The sequence below is a fragment of the Triturus cristatus genome, chromosome 12 (assembly GCF_964204655.1).
Source record: "Triturus cristatus chromosome 12, aTriCri1.1, whole genome shotgun sequence".
NCBI lineage: Eukaryota > Metazoa > Chordata > Amphibia > Caudata > Salamandridae > Triturus > Triturus cristatus.
In genome coordinates, this window is record NC_140595.1 from 717947233 (window position 1) to 717962515 (window position 15283).

Genomic DNA, 15283 nt, shown 5'->3' on the forward strand with positions numbered 1-15283 from the left:
GTTTTGGGTGTAACCTTTGTGAATTGGGCTTGGCTCGCACTTCTGTAGGTGTGCTGTGGGTCTGCACGGCCTTTCCTTTGCTTCTCCTTAGTCCCCTCTTACCCCATCCATTTTGAAGTAGATTGTCCACATTTTGGGATCTGCTCAAACAGCATTCACACCTTTATAGTACATTTCGAAGCGTAAAACTTTCTGCACCTGTGGGGTAATATACTGCATATCGAGGTTCGTTTTGTACTGCACTTGCGTTTTAAGGTCTCACCGCGGATAGCACATGTGCTGTCCTGGGTAGGAGGTGGACTATTGTTTACAATAAAGGTCTTACAGCATGCCCATCACTTAACATGTTGGTATCATTGCCACTCTTCTCTGCTGCCTCCAAATTGGTAGAGTGTGCCCTACATCACTTCCTTTTCTGTCTCTTGCACATGGACCAACCGCAGATTGATTAACTTTAACTAGTGTCCATTCACTTCTCGCTTTTCGGAACTATTTCTTTTCTTTTCTTTTGTATTTTTATCATCGCACACACTCGACCCAGCTCCAGAGTAGTGGTGTACTTTACATGGTCACCAGTTACTAAATAAGTGCACATTCATATTTTTAGACCCTTGGGAGATTAAGGGCCTGATTTAGATCTCGGCGGATGGGTTACTCCGTCACAACGGTGATGAATATCCCGTCCGACGAAATATAAATCCCATAGTATGTAATGGGATTTATATTTCAGTGGACAGGATATCCGTCACCTTTGTGATGGAGTAACCTGTCCCCCAAGATCAAACTCAGGTATTGAGTGATTTACCAAGAGTCACAAGATGTTGCGCCGACACAGAAACTTGAACTTGGTTCCCCAAGTCGCAAGTCAGCAGCCCTGGCCACAACGCCACATCCCTTGTCCACCTCCCACCCACCTCTTCTCCATCTTGCCTAGAAATAAAGGAGGAATGCTATATTCAGAAGATTTTCTTGGAGCCCCCACTGGCTGTGCCCAATGTCGGGGTTGTCGAACAACAAGGCTGCTGCCAGCTGCTGACTCCACGACCTTCAATCCTTCTTAATGCTTTTGCAACTGCTAAACTATCTTTCTCTTGCTTCGTCACTCTCCATTTTCTGTAGGCCTGGGTGGAAGGAACTCCGTGAAGTGACAAAAATACCCTGCCAAGCTATGAGGTGTTCCTCGAGTGGTGGAGTGTGTTACCTGGCGCAGTTCATGCTAATTTTTACTGCCGGGTATAAGTTCTATACTGTAAAATCAGTGTGAATGGCATCACGGCAGCGCAGGAGGGTGCTGCTTCTTTCTGCTGCTCGATTAGAAGTTCTACTTGAGCGGCAGCTTTCTCACCGCAAACTGAAGGTTTCTCAACGCAAGCGGCAGCAACCATCTGCAACCACCCGCATTGAGAAATTTTGCTCAGAAGCAGTCTCGCTTTGGAGTTTCCTCACTCGTGTTCACCAGATTACCGTTGGAAAACACGAGCGAGGAAAAAACTCCGCTTCAATGAGTTTTTTGGAACTCTGCGAGCGACGCGGAGTATGAAAAACTCCGCAAACACCACAAACGGAACGGAGTTCACTGCCTAGGTCTACTTTTCTACCTCTTGCTTGCTGTAGGTTAAATTGTGATGATACAAAAGTTCCAGGTTACAAAAATAAATGCAGTTACTCACAATCTACAAATATTAAGCACTACGGGGACCTTCTTTGTACTACACACGTTTCCTCGATCATATGCACTCATTCACGTACTTTGTTTGTCATAGTTTTTCGTGGTCCTCTTTGCGGTGCTAACAGGGAACTCTATGTAGTTGGTTCAGATATTTTAGGAGAACCCAATCTGCCGCGACACTCAGTCCGCTGTCTCCTATGGGCATAGCCGCCTACATGGGGTAGTGGGGGTAAATGGACCGATTTGGAGCTGCTTTCATCTGAGCTCCAGCTACAGGTACTGAAGATAGACTTGCAGGCTTCCAAGGCACATCTACATAGCTGCCTTTTGCCGTGGGAGTCGTGCATGTGTTATATGCTTGTATAGAAATATAGTTGGTATATGTGCAAAGCAGTTCCTTTGCTGCCCATTTTTGTCTTTTATGGCGCACAATCCAACCCCAATCCACACAATGCCATACTATTCCACTGCATACAATGCCACTCCAATTTGCTACAAACCAGTCCACTATGTTCCACATCACCCTCTTCCACTCCACACAGTGCCATACAACTCAACTCCACACCACACTGTGCCACACAATTCCACTCCACACCACACAGAGCAACACAATTCAATTCCATGCCACACAAATCCACTTCACACCATATGGTTCCACACTTCACAATGCCACGTAATTATGCTCCATGCCACACAATTGCATTTCACTTCCACAATTTCATTGCATGCCTCACAATTCCACTCCACACAAATCCACTCCATGCCAAACAAACCCCCTCAAAACCACAATATTCCACTCCACGCCACATAATGGCACATAATTACACTCTGCATCACACAAAAGCATTTCACTCCACCCAATTCCACACCACACAATGGCAAACAATTCAGCTTCACTCCACAACACACAATTCCAAGCAAGTCCATTCCACACAGTGCCACTCGTCTGCACTCCAATCCATGCCACACAATTGCATTCCACACAATGCCAGTAAACGCTACTAAATGGCAGAGTTCCACTCCAATCCACACAGTTCCATTCCTTACAACTCCACACTATTCTACTCCATAAAACACATTTCAATTCCACTCCACATAATGTTTCTCCATGACATTCTGCTCCAGTCATTCCTTGCCACACAATTCTATTCAACTCAATTCCATTCCACAAAGTGCCACTCCATTCTACTCAGTGCCACTCCATTCCAGCTTTTTTTTACAGAGTTTTTTATAGCACAAACTTGACCCGAAGGTATCAGGTATCTGAGCGCTTTACATGAGCACCAGTTACGTTACACAACTACACATTAATTTTTGTTAGACACAGGAGATTACATGATTTGCCCAGAATCACAGGAAGTTGAGCATCATTGCCAAGACTCGAACTGGGATCTCCAGATTTGAGATCCACAGCCCTAGTCCGTTAGGGCATACGCCACACAATTTAGCTCCACACAAATTCACTGATCTCCACACAATGCCACTTCACACTATACAATGCTGTATACTTCCACACAATGACACACATTTCCACTCTGCACAATTCCACTTCATGCCACACAATTTCACAAAACTCACTTCCACACAATGCCATATAATGTCGTCATTCCACACAATTCAGCCCCACACAATGTCACCCACATCCACTCCGCACAATTCCAATACATGCCACACAATGTCAAACAGGTCCACTCCATTCTACACCACACAAATCTACTCCACACCATGTCACACATTTCCACTTGACTCCAGGCTACACCACACAATTTCACTCCACACAATGCCACTAAATGCCACTTCACCTCACTCCACTCAGTGCCACTCCCCATGACACAATGCCATTTCATGCCACACAGCGCCACTACACTACAGCCCAGGCAATGCCATATAATTCCACATCTTTCAACTCCCCACAATGCCACCCCACTCCACACAATATCACTTTACTCCACTACACACAGTGTCACTCGGCTCACAGAATTCCACTCTACTCCACATAATACCTCTACTCCATGCCATACAATGTTACTCTTTGCCACACAGTGCCGTTCTACTCATTGCCACTCTACACAATGCCCCTCCACTCTATTACACTCTGCTCAACCAAAATCAATAGATCCCACGTAGGCTAGACCAATTGGCTTGCCAATGTTTGTTGGATGAGCCTTTATAAATTCTTGTTTCGCATATGCTGCTGGCCTATGCCTGTCCGCTGTCCTACTGTTCCTGTTCCACAAGGATCTTTGACAGGCTAAGGGACAGTGGTGATTATCACGTGGTCACCGGCATGAAACAGTATCCATTTCATGTGCAGCCTAAACGTAGGTTTGGAGAAGTTATTTTGGTTGTTGCACAGAAATGCATAGAGACACGCCCCTTTAATACTGTTAGAAATTCGACTTAAAACAGTTCTACACTAATACTATGCATCGCTTTTGCTGAACTTGCGTATATAAAGCGTTTTACTTCCGAATCTTTACAGGAAGTAGTCGTGGCCGAGCGGTTAAGGCGATGGACTTGAAATCCATTGGGGTCTCCCCGCGCAGGTTCGAATCCTGCCGACTACGAGCAGTTTTTTTTTTTTACTAGCATTTGTTAAAAATAACCACATATAACAACAGTATTTACTAACATAAGGAGCGGCTGTCCTACAATATTTATTTGGAATGTTTACAGTAAAAAACATCCGATGGGGAAATCGGACTACTTCCTGGATTCCACATTGACAGCAGTATGGCAATGTACGTCTAGAAAAGTTAATTTGAAGAGTTGTATCACTTAAAAGAGGGACATTTTAGCACAGGAGCGAATAGATTAAAAAAAAAAAAGAACTTTGATGGCAGCGGTGGGATTCGAACCCACGCCTCCGGAGAGACTGGAGCCTTAATCCAGCGCCTTAGACCGCTCGGCCACGCTACCTTCCGGAGGAAAAAAGTCAATGTAAAATTCATGAGTCGGAATGGAGTGGATTTCTGAACTGGTTATTGTGGTGTGGGAAATTAGGTTATTGTACGGTAAATGAATGCAGAACGAAGACTCATTAAACCACTGCAAACGACACCTATACAAATTAAATCGGAGGAATAGAGGTGACTCCTTGGCGAGGAAGAGGACGGGTGCCTAGAGGGCAGTGGTGCCTGAAGATTATCTGTCCATTACTCCCACGCCTCACATGTCTTCTCCCGGCCAATTGAGTCTACAGTATTTACTGAAAAAAACACTACTCTGTGAGAAATTACATTTATAAACCAATGTAGAAACATCTGCTCTATATGTCAACGTGAATTGATCATTTTCTAAGCAGTTGTCCATAATGCTGTAATATTTTGTTAGGTAAAGACCTCATAAAGAGCAGTTCATTCAAAAAGCTAATCACCAAGTTCCACCACCGAGGAGCTTGCGTAGTATTGGTGACATCAGCATTAGTGCCCCACCCAGCCTCACCGACATACTGTATGCACAGCTTCCAAGTGACGTCATGTCTTGCGTGGCATCTTCACTATGTGTTCCATATTAATCAGCAGCACTTCACGTGCACTTTATGTGCTGCTGCTCTTTGAGCTAACATTGAAAAGGTAAAAGTGAAACTAAAAGTCCCCAAAATATAACATGATACTGCTTAAAACTCAAATACTTGCTTCTAGATGAAGGGGGCTACACATGAGGTGGGGCACCAGGAAGTTCCGAGTACTCCACACTACAGCCACAGGCTCAAACAGGAAAGAGTAGAGAACGCCATTCTGAAGGAACTAAGGAGAACAGGAGCGTCTGAAACCAACCATTTACAATAGATGCGTTTTTTTCCTCTTTGACCTGGTTCTCACTCGTCCTGCACTCCAAGCTAAATGTAAATGAGCCGTGCAGCAAAGAAGCACCAAGGATGGTGAAATGCACTTCAACCTGCACACCTCGATTCTGCAGGGCCGCTGTTGTGTAATATCAGGTATCTCCTCGGGAACCTGGCTTCGGGAGACTCCGGACGTCCTGCCTATTGGACACCTCGGACGGGCCCACGATCAGCCCCGCCCACCCCAGGAAAGGCAGCCTCGGCTTTATCAGGCAGAAGCAGCAGCGCACCGAGCCGAGCTGCTGTCGGCAATGCACACATGACACATCTATCAGCTTTACCGGCCTTTAGCACGGGCGAGCTGGGCCAAGGCCCAGTGCACCCATTTTCTGAGGTGTACATGGAGCTGTGTGAATTGAGGTTATGCCAACAGCAGCGCCATTCTCATCTTGCTCCAGCATTGCCCTTGCCCCTCTTTTCTTTTCGCTCTGATTTGCCAGTTTAAAGGGGGGTAAGTCCTTCATTATCATGCAGCTGGCGATGTTTTTCACACCCATTTAGCCCCCTTCCTTGCCTTCCCTTCACCCGCTGACCCCTGCTGGCACACCTCAACAAAACCATCCTCTGCATGAGACAACTATGCTATCGGTGAATTAGGTGAGCTTGGGGAGGTTCAGGAATGGTTGTGTGCAGGGGCCAGTCACAGCTCAGCCAGGGCCTGACCATTGAACACAAAAGGGACCACCCCGCTGCCTCATTTAATCCACTACCATCCGCAAGGGTACTAAGGGGCATATTATCAAGCCAGGCGATAAAATTATCGCCGCCTTAGCGGCAGAAAACTGCCGCTAAAATGGCGATAATGGGATTGATAATATGCTCCATGGAATTCGAATTGAAGCTCATGTTAGATGTGAAGGACATCTAACATGGGCTTCAATTGGAATTCCATAGAGCATATTATCAAGCCCATTATCGCCGTTTTAGCGGCAATAATTTTATCGCCTGGCTTGATAATATGCCCCTTAAATTTCTCTCCGCCCATGCCCAGGGAGCTATCTTAGCAAAGGCTGGCTCTGATTCTGAGAGTATGATTGTCAGCACACACACTTGTTATTTTAATGTGAATTCACTTGTTTGCTTCCTAATAATGATCATTATGAGTCTTAGTCTAACTCATTACAGTTCCTCTAGTGCACTTGTATTTATATAGTGCTCTATGTCACTGATGAGGTGTATTGTGCTTTCTGCACCATCATCTACCTTTCTGCCAAATTTTGTTCAATTCCATTCAGTCATTTTTGCGGTATCGCTGTTCAATTTCCCTATGGAAAGTTGCAAGGGGAAAATACATTTTGGGAACCTCCCTTTTTTCTTAGCCCCCCCTTGATGGGTCAGCACAAAACTTTCCAGGAAAGAGCTGCGGCGGGTTGACTTTATTTTGGAAAGTTTTGTAAAGATTCGTCCAAACTACGCCAAAGTTATAAGCAAAACAAAAAATAATTTTCCAATGGAAACGTGGTCCTACCCAGTGGCGCCCGGCACTGGGTAATATATATATATGTATCTGAAAGATTTACAACAAAAGTATTTTTAACTAATACAGGGATGGAATGATTAGCGGTTAGTGAATTTGGATGAAAGACAGTTTCTAAAGAATGAGACACCCATGACCCCACATTCTATCTGCTCCCCAAAGTGCACAAAATCTGACAGACCCTCCCAGGTGTCCCATAGAGTCATCAAACAGAATGTATTTGCATTTCAGGGACACAAAGGTTTTCTACAAAAGATAAAAAATCTGTATTGGAATAAAGAACACTGGATGGGATGCTTGGATGTAGAGAGTTTGTACACTAGCATCAGACACACAGCCAGTTTGAAGGCATGCAAGTATTTCTTAAAAACAAGAAGTATACATATGTTAGAACATACGCATATGTTTTAAAAATGATTGCAATCTGCCTAACCGAAATTGTGTTTATGAATGAAAATGAGTGGTTCAAACAAATACGAGGGACCTCCATGGGCACTTGATTTTCCCCAAGCTACACCAATTTGGTGGTAGGCTGGTGAGAGAAGCTGGTGCTCTGGAGTAAAGAGATGGAACAGTGGACTAACAAAGTAAACATATGGCTCAGGTATATTGACAATGTGTTTTTTGTTCGGGAGGGCAGTGAGCTGGATTTGAAAACTTTTCTGGTGGAATTGAATAAGAATGATATGAACCTGAAATTCACTATGCAAACAGTCAGGATTGCATTGAGTTTCTGGATATGAAACTAACAATAGTAGATGGAATATTAACTTCTGAAATGTTTATAAAAACTATGGCAGAAAACTCAATTTTGCATGCTGCTAGTTGCCATCCTACTAGCTTGAGGTGGAGCATTCCGTACAGCAAGTTCCCCAGGGCCAAAAGAAACTGTAGCTCAAAGGTGAAATGATTGAGAGACTCAAGGCGAGAAGGTATCCACACAAATCCCTAAAGCAGGCCAACCATAAAGTTGAGACTATTAATAGGGAGGATGCCCTGTTTCAGCCCCCAACCCAAAAAGAGACATAAAAGGGGAGGGAGGCCCCATAATATTTATATGCAAATTTTGCAGTGAGGCAGTTGAATTGAAGAGCATTCTCAAGAAAAGATGGGACATTCTAACACAGAATGCAATCTTGAAAGAGAAAATAGGGAGGGTCCCCTCAATCACCTATCAAAAGAACTTTTACCTGAAGGACATGCTAGTGCATAGTCACCTCACATCACAAAGTACCAATTGGCTAGAAAAGGGCAGAGGCTTTGGCTGTTGTTGTCCATGGAAGGCATGCAGACACAGCCACAATACTCAAGAGGTCACATTGCAGAGAGTAAACAAAAAAATGGAGTATTCCAAAACGAATAAACTGTGGGACCGAAATTGTTGTATATGCCATAGTTTGCCCTTGTGGAAAATGGTGCATAGGCTGTCCCACCTTTGCAGTAAAGATAATAATTCTGGAACACTGGAGAGTCATCACTAACAATGATCACAATTATAGTACAGCAAAGCACTTCCAGGATGTACACAATGGGGACTGGACCCTGGCAAACTACTTTGGCTTGGACTCAGTCTCCAGACATCCAAGAGGTGGCAACCTAGTATCCACATTATGCAGAATACAATCTAGGATCATTTTACAGGCTGGTTCCATCTTCCCACAGAGAATGAATACTGACGAAGAATTGAATTCACATCTATAGATCAGCTGTAGATTGCTCCAAACCCCCATTTCACAAGTGATTTTATTGTAGTTTAGGGATTGATTTTAAGTGTGGGAAAATACTCTTGTGGTTAATATTGTCTGTGACTTAAGGAAGTATTGGTAACATATCCAGATGGAAAATAGATGTTCAATGAACATGTGAACAATAGAAACGGCTACCGAATGAAACAGAGTTCTACTTGATTATTGTGTCTATTTCATTACAGTATCATAGAGGCGGAGCAGAAAGAAAAGTCCAGAGTAGCCACTCATACACAGTTAACAACACCGAAAAACAAGGATGTTCTGTAAAACAATCTCTTCTTCTTTTTTCAGATCAGCAACTAGCGGTAGGAATGTTGTCACCTCAAAGGAGGCTGTGAGTGTTTGTCTCTCATACTCAAGATAGTAAAACCATACAATTGCCACTACAGCGTTATAATGAATTTCAAATGATCTATGAATATTTGTTATTAATACCGTTGTTGCATCACCAACACACATCAGTGTGGATTAAATGTTAGATGTAAAGATCTGTAATGAACTGTAGTCTCTAGGAACTCTACCTAAACAGCGGTAGTTTGTCTCTTCTATTTGAAATAGCAAAAACGCACAATTGCCACTAGAGTGTTAGAATGAATTGCATATAATTAACTAATTTTAAGTAATATCTTGGTCGGGACAACAACACACATTATTCTGGTCAGAATGTCGAACGCAAACGTCTGTTACAACTGCAGTCTCCAGGTACAGTACTATATTAAAAGGGATTATTTTTCATTCACTCTGTATCCGTAATGAATGTATTATATGACATAACAATGACAACATATATAGAGCTACTTGTTTCTTGTCGACCAGTTATAAGCAAATCTAGAAATAAACAACACATTTAATCGATTTAAAATGTAGAATTGTATTTAATGTACTTTTCTCGTCCATTATCAAATACACGAATCAGCAATGTTCTTTTACTCATATATTTAAATTATGTGAAAATGAATAGAATGACTACAAATGTTGAACAATGAGTGAACTACGAACACATAGTCTTTCCCCTCGTTCCTTCATTGTCGCGTCCTGTGAGAAGTGTTGGTTTTAAACACTAAAAAATGAGCAATAACCATGTGACCAAGACCCCATGAGAGGTTGAAACGTGTCTAGCTTGTTTTCTGCCAAATAAACATTGAATTTGCATCTCATCAGGACTGGCTTGTTATTCTCTTAGCGGATCGTTCAGAGTCTATCTATCTATCTATCTATCTATCTATCTATCTATCTATCTATCTATCTATCTATCTATCTATCTATCTATCTATCCATCTATCTATCTATCTATCTATCTATCTATCTATCTATCTATCTATCTATCTATCTATCTATCTATCTATCTATCTATCTATCTATCTAAATAGTTATACATCATATGGCACTCACTTCTCCTCCTCTGAACACCGACTTCCAGTTGCAAGTGTAAAATTGTTTTACTCCTGTTTCCAAGTGCGCAAACAGATGGTCATTTTTAAATACAGAGAGACTCACATGTGACCAACGCTCAGTTAGACCAGAATCGTGTTGGCATAGTGAGCTATCCGTCAGCATATCTCTATGTGGTATAAAGCACTTGAAAACTTTGCAACTGGGAGTCAATGTAATTCTTTTCAGGAGAGAAGTGAGTGCTGTGATGTATCTATGGAAGGCTTCCTTCCTGTGACACTGAGACACCTTGCCAGGGTCTGGGGCTCCCATTAAAGGAATAACCTTGTTGTTTGAATATATATATATATATATATATCTATATTATCTACTGGCGGTCGCCAGTAGATAGTTATAGTTAGGACCGTGTTTCCATAGGAAATCCGCAACATTCTATTTGGAATAACTTTGGCGCCGATTGATGAATCCTCGCGAAATTCTCAAAATAGGTGGGGCGCTCCGCTCCGCTCCTTCCCTGAAAGTCTCGGGGGGATTCGTCAAGCGGGGGCTGAGAAAAAGGGGGGTCCCAAAACGCGTTTTCCCCATGCATTTTTCCATAGGACTTTTAGTCCGAGCTACAGCCCGAACGGCTGAACAGAATTACTTGAAATTTGACAGAGAGGTAGCCCTCAGGTCAGGGATGTGCCACTGAATGATGTAATCAGTGATGTCATTTGAGATGTCATCAGTGATGTCATGAGTGATGTCACTGACCATGTCATGAGTGATGTAATATGTGACGTCATCAGCAGTGCATTGCGGGGGCGCGAGTTATAGTTAGCTGAACTAACTATAACGGGGGAATTTCATTGGTTTTTCACGAGTGAAATGTCCAGCTAACTATAACATGTGTGAAACCTATGGTTTTTTCAGTGAATTTGCAAGGTTTTTTAAATGCTAGTTCCTAACTATAACGTGTGAAACCTTTGGTTTTTTCAGTGAATTTGTACGGTTTTTTAAATGCTAATTTTTGTATTATTTAATTATTAAAACATTTTTTTTATTAAAAATAAAATTCCTATGTATTCTTTTATATATTATCAGTATCTTTTTATTTGTTTTTGCTTTTTAAAAAAAATTTCAATTAGGATAAAGTTGAACAGTTTTTTTAATTTTTGCAATTAATTTTTCTCCACTTTTTTTTTTTTATATATAAATTCTCTGAGCGCGCTCCTAGTACAATTTCGTACGTTTTTTATGAATACCATCGTACGTTATTTACGTACGCAAATATACGTCATAGTGCGCGCTGGGAGCGCGCACCCAGTACAGACGCGTATACGCGTGTTCAACGTATGCGCGCTACGTACGCGCATATGACATATGCACATGCGCTCCTACGTGTTCGCGCATACGTAATCACGAGGTGCGCGCTCGGACCTTGCGCAGTGTGCGCACCTCGGGTTTATGCATAATAAAACAGCACTTCTTATTGGTTATCATTACTTTCAGTTTCTAATTGTTTCGACACCACACCCAATCCCCTCATGGCAAGTCATGTGATCAAGAATCATCACTTTTGATTGGTTTGAAGTACTTTCAGTTCCAGATTCTTCCCAAACCACACCTACTCCCCTCATTATTAGTTCTGATTCCTTTGGAGAAGGAGCTATTCTGTTGTTGAGAGACAATGGCTGAACAGCAACCATCTTCAGACAGTGACCAGGACACTCTTGAGAGGCAGAAGAGCAGGAAGCAGAAAGACAGCTTTATATGGCAGTTTTTCACTTTTCCAGAGGGACAAAAAAAGGTAAATGCACCTAAAGTTACATGTGTACTTTGTCAAAAAGTCTTGTCACGTGGGAATCCTAACAAGAAATATTCTTTTAGCATTCACACTATGTTGAGGCATGTTGACAAAATGCATCCAGTGACTTTTCGTCGAGCTTCTGGAGCAAACCCTCCACCTGCTCTACCGACGACATCTGCAGCAGCTCAGCCGAGCACATCTTCGGCAGCTCAGCCGAGCACTTCTTCTGCAGTGGTGCCTTTGCCTTCTTCCACACCTCGTTTTGGACCACCTTGTTTTGCTAGGTTGTCCACACGCTGCACTGATTGCGGTAAACTTATTTCTGTGTGTGAGACCAGTCTTGATCTCATTCAGAGAAAATTTGATGCCCATGAGTGCAGTAGGCCATAGATGTTTTTTCTTTTTTTTCGTTTTTCTCTTCCTGTTTCCCTTCATTAACTCAAGGGCTCTTTTAAGAGCCACTTCTAAACTAAACCCCCAAAAATTTTTTGGGGGGAATTTTTTTAAAAATTTTTTTTGAGGTGCGCGCACCCTGCACGCCCCCAAGGTTTTTTTTTTAATTTTTTTTTTTTTTTTTTAAATTTAATGTACAAAAACAGGTGAAGAAATGGAAGCATGAAAAGGGAGGATTGAATAATACTAACATTTTCCACTTATTTTTAAAAAAAAAAAAAAATTCGAATTTTTTTTTTTTAAAAGTATTTTGCAAGGGAACAGAATTTTATTTTTATTTTTTCTTTGCAGTTCTGCAAAAAAAGAAAAAAAGTATTAATATTCAATCATACATTACAAAAAGCATTACATGTTTTTACATATTTTACAAAGCAATTTTTTGCCCTTTTTTTGCTGTTTTCAGAATTTTTTATTTTTCACTTAAAATAGTGAAAACAATTGTATTCATCATTTAACAGCGGGCAAAAAAAAAAACAATCTGAAAGATTGTTTAAAAAAAAGCCCTAAAACTTTCCTCACTAAAATATACCTTGTTAGAAATATTACATATATATTACAAGTACTTCTCTAGATGAATAAAATTTTTCTAGACAAACCGTCTTTAAACCTTGTCGCAAAAGCACACATGCCAAAATAATTTCTGTCAAAGGAGTCCACAATTGTTTTTATTACTTTTCCTTTAGGCGAAATAGTAATTTCAAAATCCTTTTTAAGTGATATCTTCAATTATAATCCTTTAAAATTACAAAAAATGCTTTCTTCAGATGCAGTTTTTAGTTTTCAAAATTTAGGTTTCAGAAAAATTAAGTAAGAATTGGGTAAATCATAAGGCAAACGTTGCTTGAAAATCAATTGGGAATCATTACACAGTGTCCAGCCTTTTTCACATTTAAGATAAACTGTGTAATGCCCAGAAGTTACAGTAGGTCCTTCATGAAAAATTATTGCAACTGTAACAAAAGTTTTTCCAGAAATTGATAATTGCTGTCCTGTAAACTTCTTTATTAAAGTGTCCAATTTTGAACCATCAGCTCTACATCGTTGCATCATTAAAATTACATACTGACCATATTTCTGTAAAAATAATGTGGAAAACATGTCTGATTTACATCCAGAACATTCCATGTTGTGATTGGCATCTTTAACTAATTTACTAAAAGTCACTGATTTACTTTCTGGTAATGGTAAAAATATGAACTTTCTGAATCAACATTACTACTACATGTGTTCATACAGTTTTCACAGCAATGTTCCCATTTGTAAGAGACACCAAATAAGTTTTCTACTTCTACTCCTTCATCTTCTAGTACACTCAAAATATATATTAAGAATTCCTGAGCATCTTGCTGGACATTTTCTTTAAACTGTGTAGAACCAGAACATACATCTAAAAGATTTCTAACATCAGTAGCACTTTCTATTTCAGTTTTATCATTACTCAGCTTCTCATAAAGGAGACTCAGCAGAGAACACAATCTTTTTCCATGATTTACTATTATCTGTTCTAGCAACTTTTCAAGATAAAATACAACATTCAGCACTACATTTGCAAAGCAGTTGACACCAGAGCTATTTTCAAAATGGCAACCAACAACCTCTTCAACACTGTCCTTTTTCTTTTTCCTTGCTATCACATCACTGTCCTTTTTTTTTTGTTCTGTTCATCCACATTACAGATATTCTCAAATCTCCTTTTCCGACAAACAACATGTTTTTCAATCACAGGATACTGACCTAAATGAGGAGCATAGGTTCTTCTTAATCTATTATACTCCTTTACACAGTTTGTATCAGCACTAACTTTTGAGTCATCAAAGTCTATCATAAATAAACCAGATAATGTTTTCACTCGTGACAAAGCAACATATGCCATACCTTCTTTGAACACAGTAGAACCAATGTTTACAAAAGCACTATCTACAGTCAATCCTTGAGACTTGTGAATAGTTACAGCATATTCTAGAGAAAACGGAAACTGCTTCCTACGTACATATAAGTCTTTCACAAGCATGAAACGAACTGAACAACGACAAATGTCTTTAACTTCTATCTGATCAAATTTTATTTTTAAACATTCAATTCCTTCTTTTTTCTGATAATTAATAAAACCCACAACTCTTCCCATAGCTCCATTCACTAAACCTTTTTCTACATCCAAATTTCTCCTTAAAATCACTCGACAATTCATGCAAACATATAGATTTTTTTCTAATCCAGCTGTTTTGGAAATGTTCTCTAGTGAATCCAATTTATTTTTCAGTTTGCCTGTTAATGTAAAAGTAATTCTTTCATGCTGAATTTTGTCCTCTGCTTCCATTTTCTTAATCTCTTCCTTTTCCAATTTCAAAAGTTCCTCATTGAATATTGAGCACTCACGTAGTGTTGGCATTAAGCAGATTACAGTATTTTTTTCTGCAATGTTCTGGTATATTTTCTCTGCAACTATTTCTTCATTTGGAAATAAATTATGTAGCAACCGACTCTGTAATGCTTTTTTGCCAACTTCTGTGAGTAGTCCAATTCTGATATCTTTCAGAATACTTGCATAATCTTCGTCGTTTGCTTGTCTCATATTGGTAGTGAGTTCTTTGTACTCAAAGAATGACCAAATATTCGCATTACCAATGCTTCCTAATGACTTCTTCGTGTCTTCATGTGTCACAGTATTAAACACTGGTTGTCCTTTAACTGGAGTGAGCTGTAAAAGATCTCCAAAATCTATGACGTGTTTACCTCCAAATAACACGTCATAGTCTCTCTTAAGAATTTGTTGCATTCTTAAATGCACAAAGGCAAGCATTAAATTTGAAACCATGCTCACCTCATCAATAATGAGAACTTGCATCTTCTTCAACACTCTTGAAACTTCGAGGCATGCTTCGCCAGTTAGCTTGTGGTATTCTATTTT

General features: G+C 40.5%; 2 non-coding genes across 2 annotated transcripts; one reads left to right on the forward strand and one right to left on the reverse strand.

Annotated features, from left to right (window-relative positions):
* Positions 1–4154: 4154 nt before the first annotated feature.
* On the forward strand, positions 4155–4236 carry TRNAS-UGA (transfer RNA serine (anticodon UGA)). The gene has a single exon. It is a non-coding gene; the product is annotated as a tRNA-Ser (tRNA).
* Positions 4237–4506: 270 nt separating this feature from the next.
* Positions 4507–4588, reverse strand: TRNAL-AAG (transfer RNA leucine (anticodon AAG)). Its single transcript has one exon. It is a non-coding gene; the product is annotated as a tRNA-Leu (tRNA).
* Positions 4589–15283: the final 10695 nt, after the last annotated feature.